The sequence below is a fragment of the Chiloscyllium punctatum genome, chromosome 12 (assembly GCF_047496795.1).
Source record: "Chiloscyllium punctatum isolate Juve2018m chromosome 12, sChiPun1.3, whole genome shotgun sequence".
NCBI lineage: Eukaryota > Metazoa > Chordata > Chondrichthyes > Orectolobiformes > Hemiscylliidae > Chiloscyllium > Chiloscyllium punctatum.
This window is the reverse complement of record NC_092750.1, coordinates 5106248-5123674: the sequence shown is the minus strand read 5'-3', so window position 1 is coordinate 5123674 and position 17427 is coordinate 5106248. Positions and strand designations below refer to the sequence as shown.

The 17427-nt window shown below is 43.6% G+C and overlaps 1 protein-coding gene across 1 annotated transcript in view; it reads left to right on the top strand.

The window, feature by feature from the left end:
- Nucleotides 1-1199: 1199 nt before the first annotated feature.
- The window catches only part of rab7a (RAB7a, member RAS oncogene family), a 52247-nt gene continuing 36019 nt past the window's right edge, over nucleotides 1200-17427 (top strand). The window contains exon 1 of the mRNA XM_072581785.1: nucleotides 1200-1362. The gene's annotated coding sequence lies outside the window, so the exon portion shown is untranslated. The remainder of the gene's footprint in view (nucleotides 1363-17427) is intronic.

Sequence of the window (17427 nt, the reverse complement as noted above, 5' to 3'; positions counted from 1 at the left end):
ATCAGAGTCCTGATAAAGGGCTTATGCCCAAAACGTAAATTCTCCTGCTCCTCGGATGTTGCCTGACCTGCTGTGCTTTTCCAGCACCACACTCTTGAGTTTAATTTCCATGCTGGCTAAGATCAAGGTCCTAAAATACAACAAAGAAACACGGATGATGAAAGTCTGAAACAACAGGTATTGCTGGAGAAGCTCAGCAACTTTAGTTCTGAAGGTTATCTGGGCTCAAATGCTGCTAGACCTGCTGAGTTTCTCCAACACTTTCTGTCTTTGTTTCTATCTGGCATCCACAGATCTTTGTTTTACTATTACAGGAGTAGGCCAACACAGGCCCCCCCAGTCTGTTTCGTCATTCAAGGGTTTAAGTCCTTAAGGACTTCAGAAGAGAAATACCAGGATGTTGCCGGGTATGAGGATTTAAGTTGTAAAGGAAGGCAGAATAGGCTGGGACTTTTTTTCATTGAAGTGTAGGTTGAGAAGTGAACTAATGGAAGTATTTCAAGACTAGGGGTTACATTTGTAAGGCGAGAGGGCAGAGATTTTAAAAAGATAGAAGAGGCAAAGTTTTTGCACAGATTGTGGTTCTAATGTGGAATGAACCTTCAGAGGAAGTGGTTCATGAGGGTACAACATTTAAGAGGCATTTGGATGGGTATATGAATAGGAAGAGTTTGGAGGGATATGGACCGGGTGCTGGCTGGTGGGACTAGATTGGGTTGGGATATCTGGTCGGCATGGACGGGTTGGACCAAAGGGTCTGTTTCCAGGCTGTACATCTCTATTTGTCCATTTGTAAGGCGAGAGGGCAGAGATTTTTAAAAGATAGAAGAGGCAATGTTTTTGCACAGATTGTGGTTCTAATGTAGAATGAATCTTCAGAGGAAGTGGTTCATGAGGGTACAACATTTAAGAGGCATTTGGATGGGTGTATGAATAGGAAGGGTTTGGAGGGATATGGGCCAACAGGAGCCAGCTGGGACCAGTTTAGTTTGGGATTATGTTCAGCATGTACTGGTTGGACCGAAGGGTCTGTTTCCGTGCTGCATGACTCCATTGTTCTGCCCTGAGATCACATCCCAGATTTCCCAGTCCCCCTCCATTGGCGGGCGCTAGGACCCGGCAGGGCTGCCCGCAGTCGAACGCCCGCAAGTCACGCGGTGGGCGGTCCCGTGCGGTGACGCAACACGCGCCGACGTGGTACGCGGTGACGTCAGACGCAGGGTGCGGATGATAAGCGGCGAGTCGGAGGCAGCAGCTACGACAGCAGGAGCAGCCCAGCCCAGCGAACAGCTCACGGAACCAAACCGTCAACAGGCCGGGGAGGGGCAGCTCTCTTTTCTTCAACCTCCCTTACCCTTTCAGGTGAGTCGGACTCGAGGACCGGGGAGGGGTAGGCCGCTCAGCCCGCGGGTGTAAGCTGGGGGGGGGCGGCCCGAGGCCTCGGGAGAGAGAGAGGACGAGAGTCAGACAGGGGCCTAGGGTCCGCCCAACGGCCGCGCTCGCGGTGCTGCGTGCTCCCCTCCTTCCCTAGCAACCGTCCCCGGGCTCATCCTAGCAACGGTTCCCCCCCTCAGTGTTTGAGGAGGGGCTGAGCCCTAGTAACTGCCCCCGGGGCACCTTAACAACGGCCCGTGCGATTGACAGGAGCTCTCAGCCCTCCAGGCCCTGGCAGCCTCAGCGAGTTAGCATCTGTGCTGCATCAAATATACATGAGTGTCCTGGTGGGGAGTTGTCTCCTTTTTTTTTCCTTTTCTCTCTCTTTTCGCTTTAATAATCAGTTCGGTGCAAAACACAAGATTACTGGCTGACATGATGTACACGTTATCACTTGCGCTCAGTTCTTCAATATAATCTTAGTCCTGATTTTAGCACTTAAAGGAGCTGGAAAAATAGTCTGGGGCCACTCTTTAATATTTCAGTGGTATACGTCTATTTAGCTCTGAAGCTTGGGCTTTCTTTGACCGCTTTCATGTAGATGTGAGCTCCGCATTTCCCCCTCCCACACCAATATCTGTTTGTTGGTCGAACCATCGACGCTGTATTTATTGCATGCATGGAGCTTGTGGAAACTTTAAACCTGGCTCACTTGTCTTCAGGGTGACTAAGCTCTTTGAGTTGGTTTCACTTTTAATATCACTAAGATTTCCAGGTCTTTGGTGATCGAGGTAGTCCTCGTCTGTTGTGGCATTCGCCAGTTTCAAAGCTTGTTCACGAAGGCTTGTACTAAATCGAAAGCGGTATTTGATTTTTGTCCGCGTGTCAAAATAGCAGTATTTCCAACACTTGTTTCTTTAGTAATACTTCCCTAAGCAGAGAAAATGGTGCATAATACCACAGCACCGCTTCAGTAGTCTCTTATCTAGTTTGTCAACTTTTTTGCATCTGAATGTGCGACTTCATTTCTGTTTGCGCGATGGACAGCGATCTGTGAACTGCATTGTTGTGAGATGGGTATCACGTTGTGGTTTCTGCCCAGTTGGCAAGACTGGGGGATGGTTGATCTTGTAAATAAGATTGTTGCTTCGTTCTGGAAGTCCGAGAAACCTGCTCGTGATTGTTGCAGCTGATGAAACACATGACTCTGAATAGCAGACTCGAACACTGGATTTGTGTATATCTTGTTGCCAAGGATGTTTCCCTGTAATAGAATGTCCCCTTGTGGCTCATGGTGCCGCAGACTGACATGATAAACTGACTTTAGTACCCTCGTTGATCCTGACAGCAAACTTGACTAATCTTTAAATACTCTAGACCAATCTTTTTTTCTCCTGTATAAAAGTATTATCCTAACTTGTTTAGGTGTATGGTGTGGGAAAATGTAACCACATTGCTGCTGTCCCTGACAGCCATGTGTGCATGTTTTCTTGAGGTTTGAGGTATGATTCATTTACTTCCAGTTCGAGGTTGGGTAATCTAGTACTAGTGTTAAGTTAGGGGGCCAATTGGTTTTTGTCCCTGAACAGTAACGTATTTGTTTTGAATAGTGTATATTTGGGGAGCAAAGTGAAAGGTGGTTAGCCATAATATTTGAAAGTATCACTCTTCACTGTTGAAAGTGAATGCAATAGAGCTCAGCTTTAGTGAGCTAACATGTTCAACCATGTTAGGATCTTGTTAGGACTAGTCAGACATGATCACTGGTCATACCTGATCTTGCCCAGAGGTGGAACACTACCAGATCAGTGAGTGGTAGATTAGATGCTAGCTTAAACTTTTAGTTTGCTTGGTATACTTCCTTGTGGAATTAAATGACTAAAGTTGGAATGCAGTTGCTTATCTCATCAACTGAGTGCAGGTGAGAATTAGTGGAATTAAGTACTGTGCAGATCTCAGTTCATCACTTGGGTACCCAAATGTGATTTACCTTGCCTTGAGCTGTTATCATGGAACTTATTTCATCCTGTTGTCTTGTTGACATTTTCCAGCTGGGTGTAGTGTTTTTGGTATTTGTCCTTCCATACCTGCCCCCAGAGTATGGGGAATGAGAGCAACTTGAGACATTGCTAAGATAATTGGAACACTTCCCCCAGAGGGGGCAATTGCTTCTGGAAGTGTGGATGACTTCACCACAGGCTGGGGGTGACCTAATATGCAAGAGGTATGGATAAGGGGGTAGTTTTGTTTCCCTGCTAGGTTAGATAACTCCATTGAGGGGTGGAGGTTCAAGATGAATTTTTTTGTTTTGTAAGAATATACAAGATTTTGACACGGTGTCTGGAACATGTGGTCTGGGGAACTAGAAACAAAAGCAACATTTATACAAAGAGCAGAAAGGGACTTGACGAATACATGCCATATGCAGGCAGATAGGATTTGTTTCAAATGGAGTTTTGCTTGTACAAGCACTGGGCTGAAAGGCCTGTTCCTGGACTGAACTGTTCAATGGTGTATACTTGTAGTGCATTTCATTCAAATGCTGAACTCTCTCCACATACAATTAACTCTGGGCAATGGCTTGTGGACACTACTATTGTAGCAGTCTATGGGTTTCTTCAGTTAATTTCATCACTTGATTGGATAAAAGAAAAGGGATTCTCCTACCAGCCTTTAGGCTAGTGTCTACTTTAGTTTGAGGTTGTGAAGTATCCTTCTGAGACTAGAGGAAATATTCCATACTACCTATTACAATACAACATTCAGTAACACTGATCAAACTTCTGGTTGAGGTATTGAGTTAACTGAGTGGAAAAAATTTAAATTGTTTGAAAAGTTGACTTCTTCCTTCCCTCACTACTAAAATAGTTTGTGTAATTCCTTGATGTTTATGCTTATTGGGTCCATGTTTGAACATGGGTATCTACCACTCTCCAACATAGTATCATGGTGTTTTAAAAGCATGCTTCTGCTGCTTTAAAAAGCAGAACCTGACCATCTGAGTACTTTAAAAGGCCTCTGTGACCATTCACCATTTCTTATCCGAGATGGCTACCATACTGAAAGCAGACCATCTCTACCATTCACTTGCATTAACCTTGTCTGTGCTTCCTGTTTGGATTTCCTGCACAGTGGTGATAGGCTAGCCATTACCTGCCATTCATTGAATGAACAAGATATTGGAGATAGTGAGGACTGCAGATACTGAAAGTCAGTTGTGTAGAGCTGGGAAAAAGCAGCAGGAGCAAGTGATGTTTCTGGTCTGACCTTTCTAGGTCCTGACTAGAAATGTCTACTCTTACCCCTCTGACCATCCTTTTTTCCCAGGATATGCTGTTCAGTAACAGCTGCTGGGATGGTGCAAAGTCTTGCACAATCCCATCTAAATGGATGATTTATTGTGTCCATAATAATTGAAGCAATTGTTGATCTTAACAGTCTCTTGCAAACTGTCTTTGACAGTCATAGTTTCACCACCTTAAATTCAGGCTTTCTCTTAACACTGCTTCTGCATTAGAACAGTGATCAAACTAGTTGGGGGTTGAAAAGCCTGTATCAAAGACCTCTTGAGTTTGTGAACAAGTACAGACATTCTATCTATTGTTTAAAGTTGCTGACTTTAAATGATCAGTAAGAGTCTGATTTCCTGTTTGAGCTCAAACTTTGACAACCATCCTATTTTAACTTGCAACTGTGGATTGATTGGATAATGCAGAGGACCACAGCTACCCCCATATATGTACACCCTTCTAAGTTAACTCTAATCATCCCTCTTATCTGACTCTACCTCAGATGAGGCTTGGGTTTGAAAAATTTCAGCCAAGTTCACTACAACACTTTGCAGTTTCATTCATTTAAAACTTAAAGGCTGTATATTGCTTAAATGTCACTGCAGAATGAGTGATTTAGACTTGTATAGCTGGCATGATATTGCAGTGATCATCTACTAGTTTAAAACCCCAGCGTATTTAAAAATGCCCTCTGGAATTGCCAAAATTCATGGTCAGTGGATGCAGGAATAGACATGGTGTTTTTGAGGAGGTGGATAAATTTTACTTGCTGGGATTTAGTTGCACAATTAAGTTTGAACAATTTAAATGGCAAGTTTGCCCTCCAGGTAATGTCTCATTCTGGGCACTAGCCAGTCTTTTGGCATCCAGAAGATGTGACTAAGATCCCACATGGTGTTGGGGACTTGGTCATACAGAATTTCACTCGTCTCTGAAAAGACTAAAGGGAAACTTGTTGAAATTGAGGTTGTTGCAGAGTAATGATGCACATGAGATGAAATCTGATCTTTCCACTCCTGAGGGAGCACAGGAAGGTGGCCATTGTTCCCTGAAACAAATGGCATGGGATCAGATGTCAGTTTGCACCAACTTGGTGTGATTTCAGAATAGCATGTCCTACAAGAGCCAAATAAAATGGCACTTCCCTGGGTGATATTGCTTTCAACAGTCGATCAGGTGTCCAGTCCTATGCAAACTAATAAAGATACAGATTAGTCGGATGCTTGGTTTTTAACTGGAGCAAGATCTCCACTCACCTATGCAGGTGTAGTCTCCTCATTGGAGGAATCTCATCTGTTATGGTGTTGCTAGTTGGCCTAAATTTCTGATGGAAATAAAATTAGGTTGCAAAAGAGAATGCAGATGCTGGAAACCAGATTCTGGATTAGTGGTGCTGGAAGAGCACAGCAGTTCAGGCAGCATCCAACGAGCAGTAACATCAACATTTTAGGCAAAAGCCCTTAACTAGGTTGTCTTAACGTCTAGTTAAACTAGTGAGGTTGCACCTAATTAAAGCATGAAATTGGCAGTGTGGCTAAAGTCAAAACATAAACTGCTGAAGATCAGTTTGTCTCTTTAGCCACTGGCTTTGTTTACTAATATGACACTTTAGCCAGTTCTTTGCTGAAAGAATCATTGCAGCTGCCATGCATGATCTGTTCAGTACTTGATGTTCACACCATTCTTGTAAGCAGCTAGTAAAGGGCACCTGCCCATAATCTCTTTATTGCTGTCTGCACTGGATCTGGTTCACTGGGCTCTCTGGAATCCAGCTTTAAGTTGTGATTCTAGCTGAACTAGTTAGGTCTCTGATCCCAAAGTGGAATCTGGCTTGATTGACCATAAATTGATGTCCACAGTAGAAGCTAATATACTTGGGTCATATTGTTTCCAGTCAAATAGCTTTAAAATTGGATTACATTATCCCTCCTATCTCTACTTTGGATACTACAGATAACATCAGGAAAGTAGCAGCCCAACTGTTGGCATTGGCTGTATAAAGGAGGCCTGTTGTCATAGGCACAGGTCTTTGTGGCCATGAAAGATTTGAGTGGTGTTGATTACTTGGTGCCAGGGTCAAGGATGTTGTGGAGCAGTTTCAGCACTCCAAGGGAAGCATGAGCAGCCAGAGGTAATTGGTCACAAGACGACTACTGGTGCATGTTTTAGTGAGGAGGAATAAGTGTAGGACAAATGTGGCTGAAGAGCTAGGGCAGGGATTTGGTTTTGATCACTGGATCTCCTTTGTGCAGTCACACTCCCCTCCAGGAGAATCAGATTGCACCTGAATTGGAAAGGGATCAATATCCTGGTGGGAGACTTTAACTAATGAGTTAAATCCAGTAAAGGTGGTTGACTAGTGTTGAGGTCTCCATCTTAAATGGACAAAGATGAGCGTGGCAGAATGAGGAAGACCAAGGCAGTTTGTCAGCAAGAGGCCTGACAAGTAAAACAGATGAACTGTAGCATGAATGGAATGTGGAACTGGGATATCACTTTTAAACCAGACCTACCTGAAAAGGTACAGGGTTGGCAGTTCCAGGTAGATCCTAAAGGAAGAATAGAACAGGAGGTAAAATCATGGTGTTTTTGGTGAAAATGCCCCAGTAATACTTGGGGCATTAAGGGATGTCTTTGGAAGACCTAGTTCTAACTAGAAAGAGGGTGATTACTTTAGGATTGTACTGCATCCCCATAGTTGGTGAGAAATTGAGCAAATATAGGGAGACTTACTTTCTGAACAGACTGACCTTACTGCAGGTAAGGGCTTGGCTGGGGAGGAATTTAGTTCAAAAAATTAACTTGTAAATGCTTGTTCTCATTATGCACAACATGACCTCTTGAGAAATGAGGCACAGCAAGCGACTGGTGTTAATGGCAGCACTGTAGAACCTGTGACCACAACTAGCTTTAACATTTCCATGGAAAAGAACCTGGCCTGAAAGCTTGCTCTAAACTGGGGCTGGATCAAAGACCTGAAAGTTCCCTCTCCTGGATTAATGGTTGCCTTAACCAAAGGGAACTTTCTCAAAATTAAGTTGACCATTTAATGTGCATTGGTCCATCAGATTAAGTTTGGCGAGCAAAGATTTGAGTAAATCAAAAGGATTTATTGCCTCTAACTTCACTTTGAAAATGACCAAGGGGCCATCACCTGATGTGTATGACCCTCCTTGGCCTCCAATGCCTGCAGTCTGAAGACCTCTAACTTGATAGCAAAGCTCTCCAAAATAAACAGCCCCTTGGTCCACTTCATCCATGCCAACCAGATATCCCCAATCTAGTCCCAACTGGCTCAACCCTTCCTATTCACATACCAAGGAGCAGGAGAATTGACACTTTGGGCAGGAGCCCTTCATTCCTAAAGGATTCATGCCCAAAATGTCGCTTTTGCTCCTTGGAAAAGCATGGTCAGGCAGCATCCAGCAACACATTATTAGCTCTGACCTCCAGCATCTGCAGTCGTCTTTCTACATTAATATACCCATCCAGATGCCTTTTAAATGTGTTAATTGTCCCACACTCTACTTCCTTTGGCAGCTCATTCCATGCATGTCCCACCCTCTGGAAAATTGCCCCTTGGATTTTTTCCCTCACCCTAAACCTATGCCCTCTAGTTCTAGACTCCTCTTCTCCCCCCCCCCCCCCAGGAAAAGACTGTCTATTTACCCTATTCATGTCCCCTCATGATTTTGTAAACCTCTAAGGTCACCCCTCAGCCTCTGTTCCAGGGAAAACAGCTTGAGCCTATTTAAGCTCTCCCTATAGCTCAAATCCTCCAACCCTGGCGGCATCCTTGTATATATTTCCTGAACCCTTTCAAGTTTCACAACATCAATGGTTAACATTTCTGGGGCTGCTGGCATGAAGGCTCATTAGGGAGCTTGGAGTTTGCCAGAAAAGATCTAGAGCTGAGAGTCAGGTGGGGACATGAGTTCTTGCCAGATAAGATCCAGGAAAATTCTAAGACCTTCTATATTTAATCAGGAATTAAGAATGACTAGAGTAAGATTAGGGACAGTCCAGGACAGTTAGAAGTTGTTTAGAACCTGAGGATGCCAAATGTGCTTAATATTCATTTTTTCACATTATTCCCACTAATACAAGAAAAAGGCTACTAGATTAGAGGGATTGTGGTTGACAAAGGAGGTTTTAGCATTTTGGAAGACTTGAAAATAGGACCCTGGGCCAGATGGATTAATTCTTTGAATCTCTGGGAAGCTAGGGAGGAGATTGCAGACCCTTTGGCTTTGATCTTTGTCATTGTCAACAGGAGTAGTGTCAGAAGATGGGAGGATAACCAATCTTTCAAGGAGTTGGGACAACCCTGGAAATTGTAGGCCAGTGAACCTTACTTCCCTTGTGGGTAAGGTCTTGAAATCTAAGGATTTCTCTTCTTAGAAAGGCATTTGACTAGGGATAGTAAGTTTGAGTCAAGTTAGACCTAAGGTGACCAAACAGGGGGATGAAGGTAATGTAGCTGATGTGGTGTACATGAATTTCCTTGAGGCATTAGGGTTCCATACAGGCTATTGTCAAAAGTATTTTGGACAGGTGATTTGCATCAGAAATTTTCTAGCTGAAAAGGCAGTGTAGTTGAGAAGAATATTTGTCCTGGAGCTCCACTACCAGTGGTGTGCTGTAGGGATCTGTTTTGGAGCCACTGTATCACTCAATGATCTGGATGTGGTGTAGAAGGCTGGTTAGTAAACTTGTAGATGACACTAAAGTAGGTAGTTGAGGATAGTGACAAAAGATATTGTGGATTACAAGGGGTATAAGATGCAGAAGTGAGGACTGCCGATGCTGGAAACTAGACTCTAGATTAGTGGTGCTGGAAAAGTAGAGCAGGTCAAGGAGCAGGAAAATAGATGTTTTGGGGCAAAAGCCCTTCATCAGGAATAGATTTAGAGTTTAATGCAGAAAAGTGATAGTTCACTTCAGAAGCATCAGGAACACAGTACTGGGTTAATGCTGATATTCTTGGTGGTGTACATGAACAGATCAGTCCAGGTGCATAATAGCTGGACTGTTGGTACCAGGTTGATGGCATGACTAAGTAATTATTGGTAGGGGATTCAGTTTCAGAGTCACTAGATCATGCTTCAGGTGTATAAGACACGTACTCCACACCTGGAGTACTATGTACAGTTCTGGTCACTGCAATATAGAAAGGATGTGGACACTTTGGAAAGGATTCAGACTTACTAGGATGCTTCCAGATATGAGAAGGCATTGAGGGAACTGAGGCTGTTTCTGTTGGAGCTGAAAATTTGTTGCTGGAAAAACACAGCAGGTCAGGCAGCATCCCTTCAGGAAGGGCTCATGCCTGAAATGTCAATTCTCCTCCTTGGATGCTGCCTGACCTGTGCTTTTCTAGCAACACACTTTCAGCTCTGATCTCCTGTTTCTGCAGTCCTCACTTTCTTCTTTGTTGGAGACCAGGTTGACATGACTTGAGACAAGATAATCTGAGGGTTAGGGTGGAATGTGAGCCTCCATCCTTAGATGGTGAAGCCTAATGAGGGATGATAGATTTAGGACCAATCAGGGTAGTTTCTTCAAGTAGGGAATGTAACCTGCCTGCAACAGTAGTGGACTTGCTGACATTAATGGCTCTTCATATCCATAGTGGAATGGTGCAGGTTAGACGGGCTTCAGATTAATTTCACACTGGCACAGCAAGGGCTGATGTGCCTGTATTGCATTATAACACTTGACTGAGGTTGTCTGGCGTAAAGTCAGTCTCTTCTCCCCACCCCCAATTGTGGCACCTGAGTGACTTTTGTTTTTAGTTTTGTAAACTTGAAACTGAACTGGGTCACAAGTTTCAGAGCAAGCTGGATTTTCTGTTCAAGTAACCTCTGATCAGAAATTCTTGCATTACTGCCTCCCTGTGGTTGGGTTCTTAATCAACTTTGGACTGAATTTGTTCCTGTTTTCAGACCATTGCTTAAGGATGTTTTTTTGCTATCACTTTCTGCAGTCATCCATTTAGCAAATAGTTGTAATTCTGATTTTAGAACAAGGTGGTTAGGTGGCAATTGGCTTGTTTTTTCAATTTCTTATCTGAATAGTGGCACCAAACTAATCTTTTTAGTACACCTTGTCAAGCAAGTAGTGAGCTTGTTGAGTATTTTTATGTCCAAATATGCTGTCTTCCTAATAGGAACATTCTTGAGTGGGAGTAGGCAATTCAGCCCTTCAAACCTGCTCTATTTAACATGGCTGATCTTATCCTGTCTCGATTCTTTTCTTGCCCACTCCCATAGAGCTCTTATTTTCTCTTCCCCCCCCCCCCCCCCCCACAAATCCTTGAAATGAGTTGGTGGTTTTGGCAGCATTTTCACTACTTGAATAGTGAAGGATGCAATTTGAGGGGCCTGCCAAAGAGAAGTTCATTCAGCTGTATTATACTTTTTTAAATTACCTACAATATGGAAACAGGCTCTTTAGCACCAAGTCCACACTGACCCCTGAGTAACCCACCCTAACCAATGCACCTGGTACTAGGCAATTTAGCATGGCCACTTCACCTCACCTGCCCATCCCTAGATAGTGGGAGGAAACCCAGACATGGAGAATGGGCAAACTATCACAGTTGCTAAGATGGGAATTGAGCCCAGGTCCTTGCTGCTAAGGCAGCAGGGCTAGCCACTGTACTGCCCAGGTTGCTGATGAATATTTTTATCTACCAGTTGAGTAGATAATCTGCTGGACAAACTGTGGGTCTAGAGGGAGAATGTGGAGTTGGTGTTGATCCTGTGGTCTGAACAATTCTTTCTGCATTGTTCTGAAGGTGGTCACTGGATTATATTCAGACTCCATTCTCTTCCCTAGATGCTGCCAGACCTGAAGCTTCTTGAGCAACTAGTTTCCAGGTTTCCAACATCTTCTAGTTGGACTGGTTTTTTTGCATAAAAACTAAACTTGACTGAAGCTGCAGTTTCACTGCTATAATACACACCATGCTTTGGGTAGCTTGAGCTTTTAAGGATTGGCTAATGCAGATGCCCTGCCTTAGACTTCAGTACCTTGACATTTGCCAGTTTATTGAATCATTGGTTAGTTGTGACCAGAGGTATCTGGCAATGCCATTCCTCTTGGTTAGGTGCTCATACTTCAAGAATTGTAGCCATAATCTGAGTTTAGGCCCATAAAGACCAATGAAATGCATACAGTTGAATCAACCCACAAGTAGTTTAAGGCTTTGGGGAGCAACCATGTAAAGTTGCTTCACGCAGGCCCGAGGAATGACCACATTCTAGGGTTGGTGGTGACTACATTAGCACCAGTTTGAGGGCCAGCTGAAATTTTTGATTCATCTTACCTTCCCTCCTGGTTGGAAGGGAAAGATTCTGGCACTTAATCAAATTGACATTTCATCTCCAGCCTAAGCTACCATGAAGTAACTTTCACTACTTCACAACAGAAAAATCCAGTTAGCAATTTGTCCCAACTTTTCAATGACTGCCTCCAGATTAACATAACCCCATTTGTCAACACAACTCTTTGATCCATGTAAACATTATAAATCAAGATTTTAACTATTTAAGAATAGCCAGAACTATAGACTGGTGAGCCTGACATTAGTCAGCAAGTTGTTGGAGGGAATCCTGAAGGGAAAGATTGCTTTTGCTTGGAAAAGCAAGGACTGACTAGGGATGTCAGTGTGGCTTTGTGGGGAAATTGTCTCACTACTGTTTTTGAAGTAACAGATTGAGGGCAGAGCAGTAGATGTGATCAATCTAGACTTCAGTAAAGTGTTTGACCAGTTTCCTTATGGAAGACCGGTTAGTAAAGTTATATCTCATGGTGTACAGGGAGAACTAGCAATTTGGATACAATTGGCTCAAAGGTAGTGGTGGGTTGCTTTTCAGACTGGAGGTCTGTGACTACTGGTATACCACGGAACAATGGTCCACTATTCACATTGGGATGTGAACAAAGTATAGCTGAAGGTTGCAGGTGACAAGAATAGTAGACAGTGAAGATTACCTCTGCCCAGTGGCCTGAGTGACAAATGGCATTTGAGGTAAATGCAGGGTGCTGCATTTTTTGGAAAAGCAAATCAGAGCAGGGGCTTAGACACCTTAATGGTAAGGTCCTAGGGAGTGTTGCTGAACAAAACTTAAATCTCCAATACCAGGTTACAGTCCAAGCTTATTTGATGCACTTTCTTTGAGTGCATCCATCAGGTGGTGGTCCTGATGGTGTAACACCTTTTAAAGCTAGTGTTTCCAAATAAGCTTGGACTAAACCTGGTGTTTTAACTTGGTACACCCCAGTCCAACACTGGCATCTCCTAATCATTGCTAAACAAAGGCCTTGGAGTGCAGGTTCATACTTACTTGAAAGTAGAGGTAAATCTATTGAAGGCATGTTTATGCTCCTGTTAAACAGCATGGAGTATAGAGTTGAGGTCATGTGACTATAGGACAGTGGAGAGGCCTCTAGAATATTGCATGCAGTTCTGGCCTGCCTTTCAGAAGATGTTGTAAAATGTAAGTTCAGATTCTCAAGGATGTTGCTAAGGTTGGAGGGCTTGAGCTAAAGGAGAGGCTGAAGAGTGGGACTTTTTTTTTCCTGAAATGTTGGAGGCTGAGGGGTGACCTTAGAAACTTGTAAAATCATGAAGGGCATAATAGGGTAAATATCCAAGGTCCCCTCATAGGGTGGGAGTACAGAACTAGAGGGTGTAGGTTTAGGGTGAGAGGGGAAAGATATAAAAGGGACCAAGGGGGTAACATTTTCAGGGTGTATGGACTGAGCTGCCAGAGGAAATGGTGGAGGCTGGTACAATTGCACCTCAAGCATCTGGATGGGTAATTAATAGGGAGGGTTGAGGGGGATATGGGCCAAGTGCTGGCAAATGTGACTAGATAACCATATTTGGTCAGCATGTTCAAGTTGAACCAAAGGGTCTTTGTGCTGAATGCCTGACTTTAAACTTCTGAATGATAATTTGGTCTCTAGTGACAGCTTGATGGCACAGCCTACCTACATTAGTTTCCCTTCTGCATGAGTCAGGCTGCCAGGGCAAATGTAAAAAGCTTAATGTGCTTTTCCAGCAACAAATCAGGTCAGGCAGCATCCAAGGAACAGGAGAACTGACATTTCAGGCATAAGCCCGTCAGGAGAATCAACATTTCCTGAAGGGCTTATACCCAAAATGTCAATTCTCCTGTTCCTTTGATGCTGCCTGACCTGATGTGCTTTTCCAGCAAGACTTTAAGCTCTGATCTCCATCTAGTCATTTTCTCTGGCTGTGTTTTTAATAAAAAATCAAGCACTGATTCACTAGTTCTCTCAGTCCATCACTGATTTTAGAATAGTGCAATTGAATGTTTTCCCCCTGCAGGATGTGGGGAGGTAAGGGTCACTACTAGTGTCTGTGACTGCATCTACAGGAAGTGTACCCAACTGCAGCTCCTTGAACCATGTTAGGGAATGGGAGCAGAAGCTGAATGAAGTTCCTGATCCTTTGGGAGGTGGAGAGGAATTACAGGGAGGTGGTCACATATCAAGAAGGTAGATGGGTTACAGTTGGGGCAACAAAGGCAACTGGCAGTGCAGGGAACAATTGTCTAGTCCCCTCCATCCCAGTTTTGGATACTGGGAGAATGACTTTACCCCAGTAAAGAACTTGTACTTCAAGGCTTAACCTGGTATAGTCTGTCCCTGTTCCTCAAAGGGGAGGTGAGTAGAGCACTCATTAGGTCCTCCATAGCTTCTATGGGAACAAGATTCATGTTGGTGTTACCTCCCAGGTGCCAGGGCTCATGGCCTATGTCTAGGATCCTTGAGGGGGAGTAGCCCCAAGTCATGGTCCACCTAGGTACTAATTTTCCAGGTAGAAAAAGGGATGGGGACTAAAGGCTGAAATTCAGGAGTTATGGTTGCAGCTTAGTGTTGGAACAGTTATCTCTGGTTTGCCTGTGCTAGTGGCTTTTGCCCAAATGTTGAGGTTTTTCCTGCTCTTCAAATGTTGCCTGATCTGTGCTTTTCCAGCACCACTCTAATCCCCACAGGGATGGTGCAGGAGGGAGAGCTTCAGATAATTGGGGTTCATTCTGGGGTAGGTGGACACTTTATAAACAGAATGCTCTACAGCTGAACCAGAGGATCTCCATTTCCTGACAGGGAAACTTGCTAAGGGTCTAAACTAATTTGGCATGGGAACCTAAATTGTAGGTCATGTCCAGGAGGTTCAGTAGTGAGGTCAAGGATGCAGGAGTTCACTGGCAAGCAATGTGGTTTGAAGTGTCTACTTCAACCAGGAGCACCTGGAATAAGTGGGCTTGCAGCATAGGTTGGTACCTGGGACTTTGTCTCCCTTTCAGAGACATGGACAGGAATGGTGGTTGCAGGTTCTGGGATTTAGCTTCTAAGAACAGAAGATGGTAATGGAGGTGTGGCATTTAATCAAGGACTGAATTACCATAGGGACGTTTTGAAGATTTCTGTTTAGAAACAGGAAAGGAGGTTACCCTGCGTTTTCTACAGGCCTCCAAATAGTTCCAGAAATGCAGAGAAAAGGATTGCAAATTCTAGATAGGAGCAAGACTAACTGGGTAGTTACAGGACTTTATATTTCCAGTCAAATTGGAGAGATATTGTTCAAGTGTTTTAGATGGGACAAAACTGCCCCATGTGCAGGATCAATTCCTGACCGTATGTAGACAAGTCAACAAGGGGAGAGGCCACTAATTTGGTACTAGGTAAAGAACCTGATAAATGTTAAAGTTGAAGGTAGGTGGTCACTTTAATAGTGGCCAAAATTCTATTTGTTTCCTTTAGCAGTGGATAGATATGTAATGCTTGGAAAGGCTATTATGATACAATTAGGCAAGACTTGATGTGTAGGATGGGGAAAGAAACTGCAAGGGATAGGCACAATTGAAATATGGGTATTGTTCAATGACATGTCCTTAAGTATTTACTTTTAGGTAAAGAGAATGTGGTTTAAAGCAGCTTTTCTAAGCTGAAGGCTCATTAGGTTGAGATGTGAAGGCTCACTAGGTGGTTTGAGGTATTCCTGACTAAGGACTCTTGCCCAAAACATCTTTACTGCTCCTCGGATGCTGTCTGAACTGCTGTGCTTTTCCAGCACTGCTCTACTCCAGAATCTGGTTTCCAGCATCTGCAGTCATTATTTTTACCTGCTTGCCATATAGGCTAGCCAGGAAGGACCTTAAGAGCCAGTTAGGTTTTCCTAAGGTTTCTCTCAATGCAATTCACACACCAATTTCTACAATATTAAAGCTGGTGCAAGCAGGGTGACTTCCCTCTTTGACCCTCCTCGCAGGTGGGCAACATCAAGTCAAATGATGTCCTGAACAAAGGAAACACATCCCTTTCTGGTCAGTTGGTAATGCTCAGATACTCTGGCCACTCCCCATAACATCCTATCCCAGATAGTAGGATGATCCTGGGGAATGTCATCTAAACTATTGGATTGAGTTTAATTTCATGGCAGGAGAGTAGTGAAAATGGCTCCCCAAATGAAGGGAGTATCACATTCCTGCATGAATGTCACACTCCCCAAAGACCATTTCTCCCTTTTTTAATATTGCAGGGAGATTGCCCAATTTAATCTTTAACACTAAACCAGGAAGGGCCATAAGTAGTTGGCAGATAGAGAAAACTTTAGGGTTATTCCTGATCCTATTTGTCAGGAATAAATCTCAAGGTTATGGCCAGTGGGAAGTTGGAGTCAGGGAAAGTACTAGATATCTCTTCAGTGTGAATACTGACCAATGTTGAATACTCTGTCGACTACACAGCATTAAGGTTAACAAGGAAATGACTACTAAGTTGAGGGCATGGAGATGTTAGCAATTCTGTAGTGATAAGTCCCCTGGGCTGGATGGGATTTATCCTAGGATTCTCTCGGAAGCCATTGAGGAGATTGTAGAGTTTGGCTTTAATCTTTGGTGGCAGGAATATGGCCAGAAGTCGAGGATAGTAAATATGTCTCAAAGGGAGTAGAGACAACCCTGGTAATCACAGACCAGTGAGCCTGCTTTCAATTGAGCAGTGTTGAAAAGCTTTTTGAGGATTTATTTCCATATAGAGGAATAAGTTGATTAGGAATAGTCAACTGTTGTGAAGGGTAGGTCATGCCTCAACCTTGGTTCTCTTTTTTGAGAAGGTGACCTAACAGGTGGATGAGGGTAAAGCAGTTGTGGGGTATAGATTTTCCATAAGGCCATTGAGCCCACTCTAAATGGGTGGGGTATTTTAACCCCTTACCCACCCTCTCCTCATAGCCCTTAATTCCTTGGTCAAGAATTTATCAATCTGGCTGAAGAAATGTCTCCTTGTTGCTGTTCTAAATTGACCCCTCTAATCCTAAGGCTGTCACTTGTTCTAGTCTCCTTGACTAACATTCCCAGCAGCCACCCTTTCTAAGCCATGCATTATCCAAATTTCTTAGATCTCCCTTCAACCTTCTAAATGCTAATGAATATAATTCCAGGATCCTCAGCCATTCATTGTATGTTAGGCCTAACATTCAGGGATCATCTGTGAATCTCTGCTCGACATGCTCCAGTGTCAGTATGTCCTTCAAAGTTTGGGGCCCAAATTTTCCTTTAAAGCAGTGAAGGTTTCCACAGTACACTATTGCACAGACATGGAATTGGGGTGATTTTAGTTTGCATCAAAAATGAGCTGGAAGGTGGCTGATGGGAAACACTTGCCTGAGTTCAGTTACTATTGTACCACAAGGATCTGTTTTGGGGCCACTGTTACTTAATGT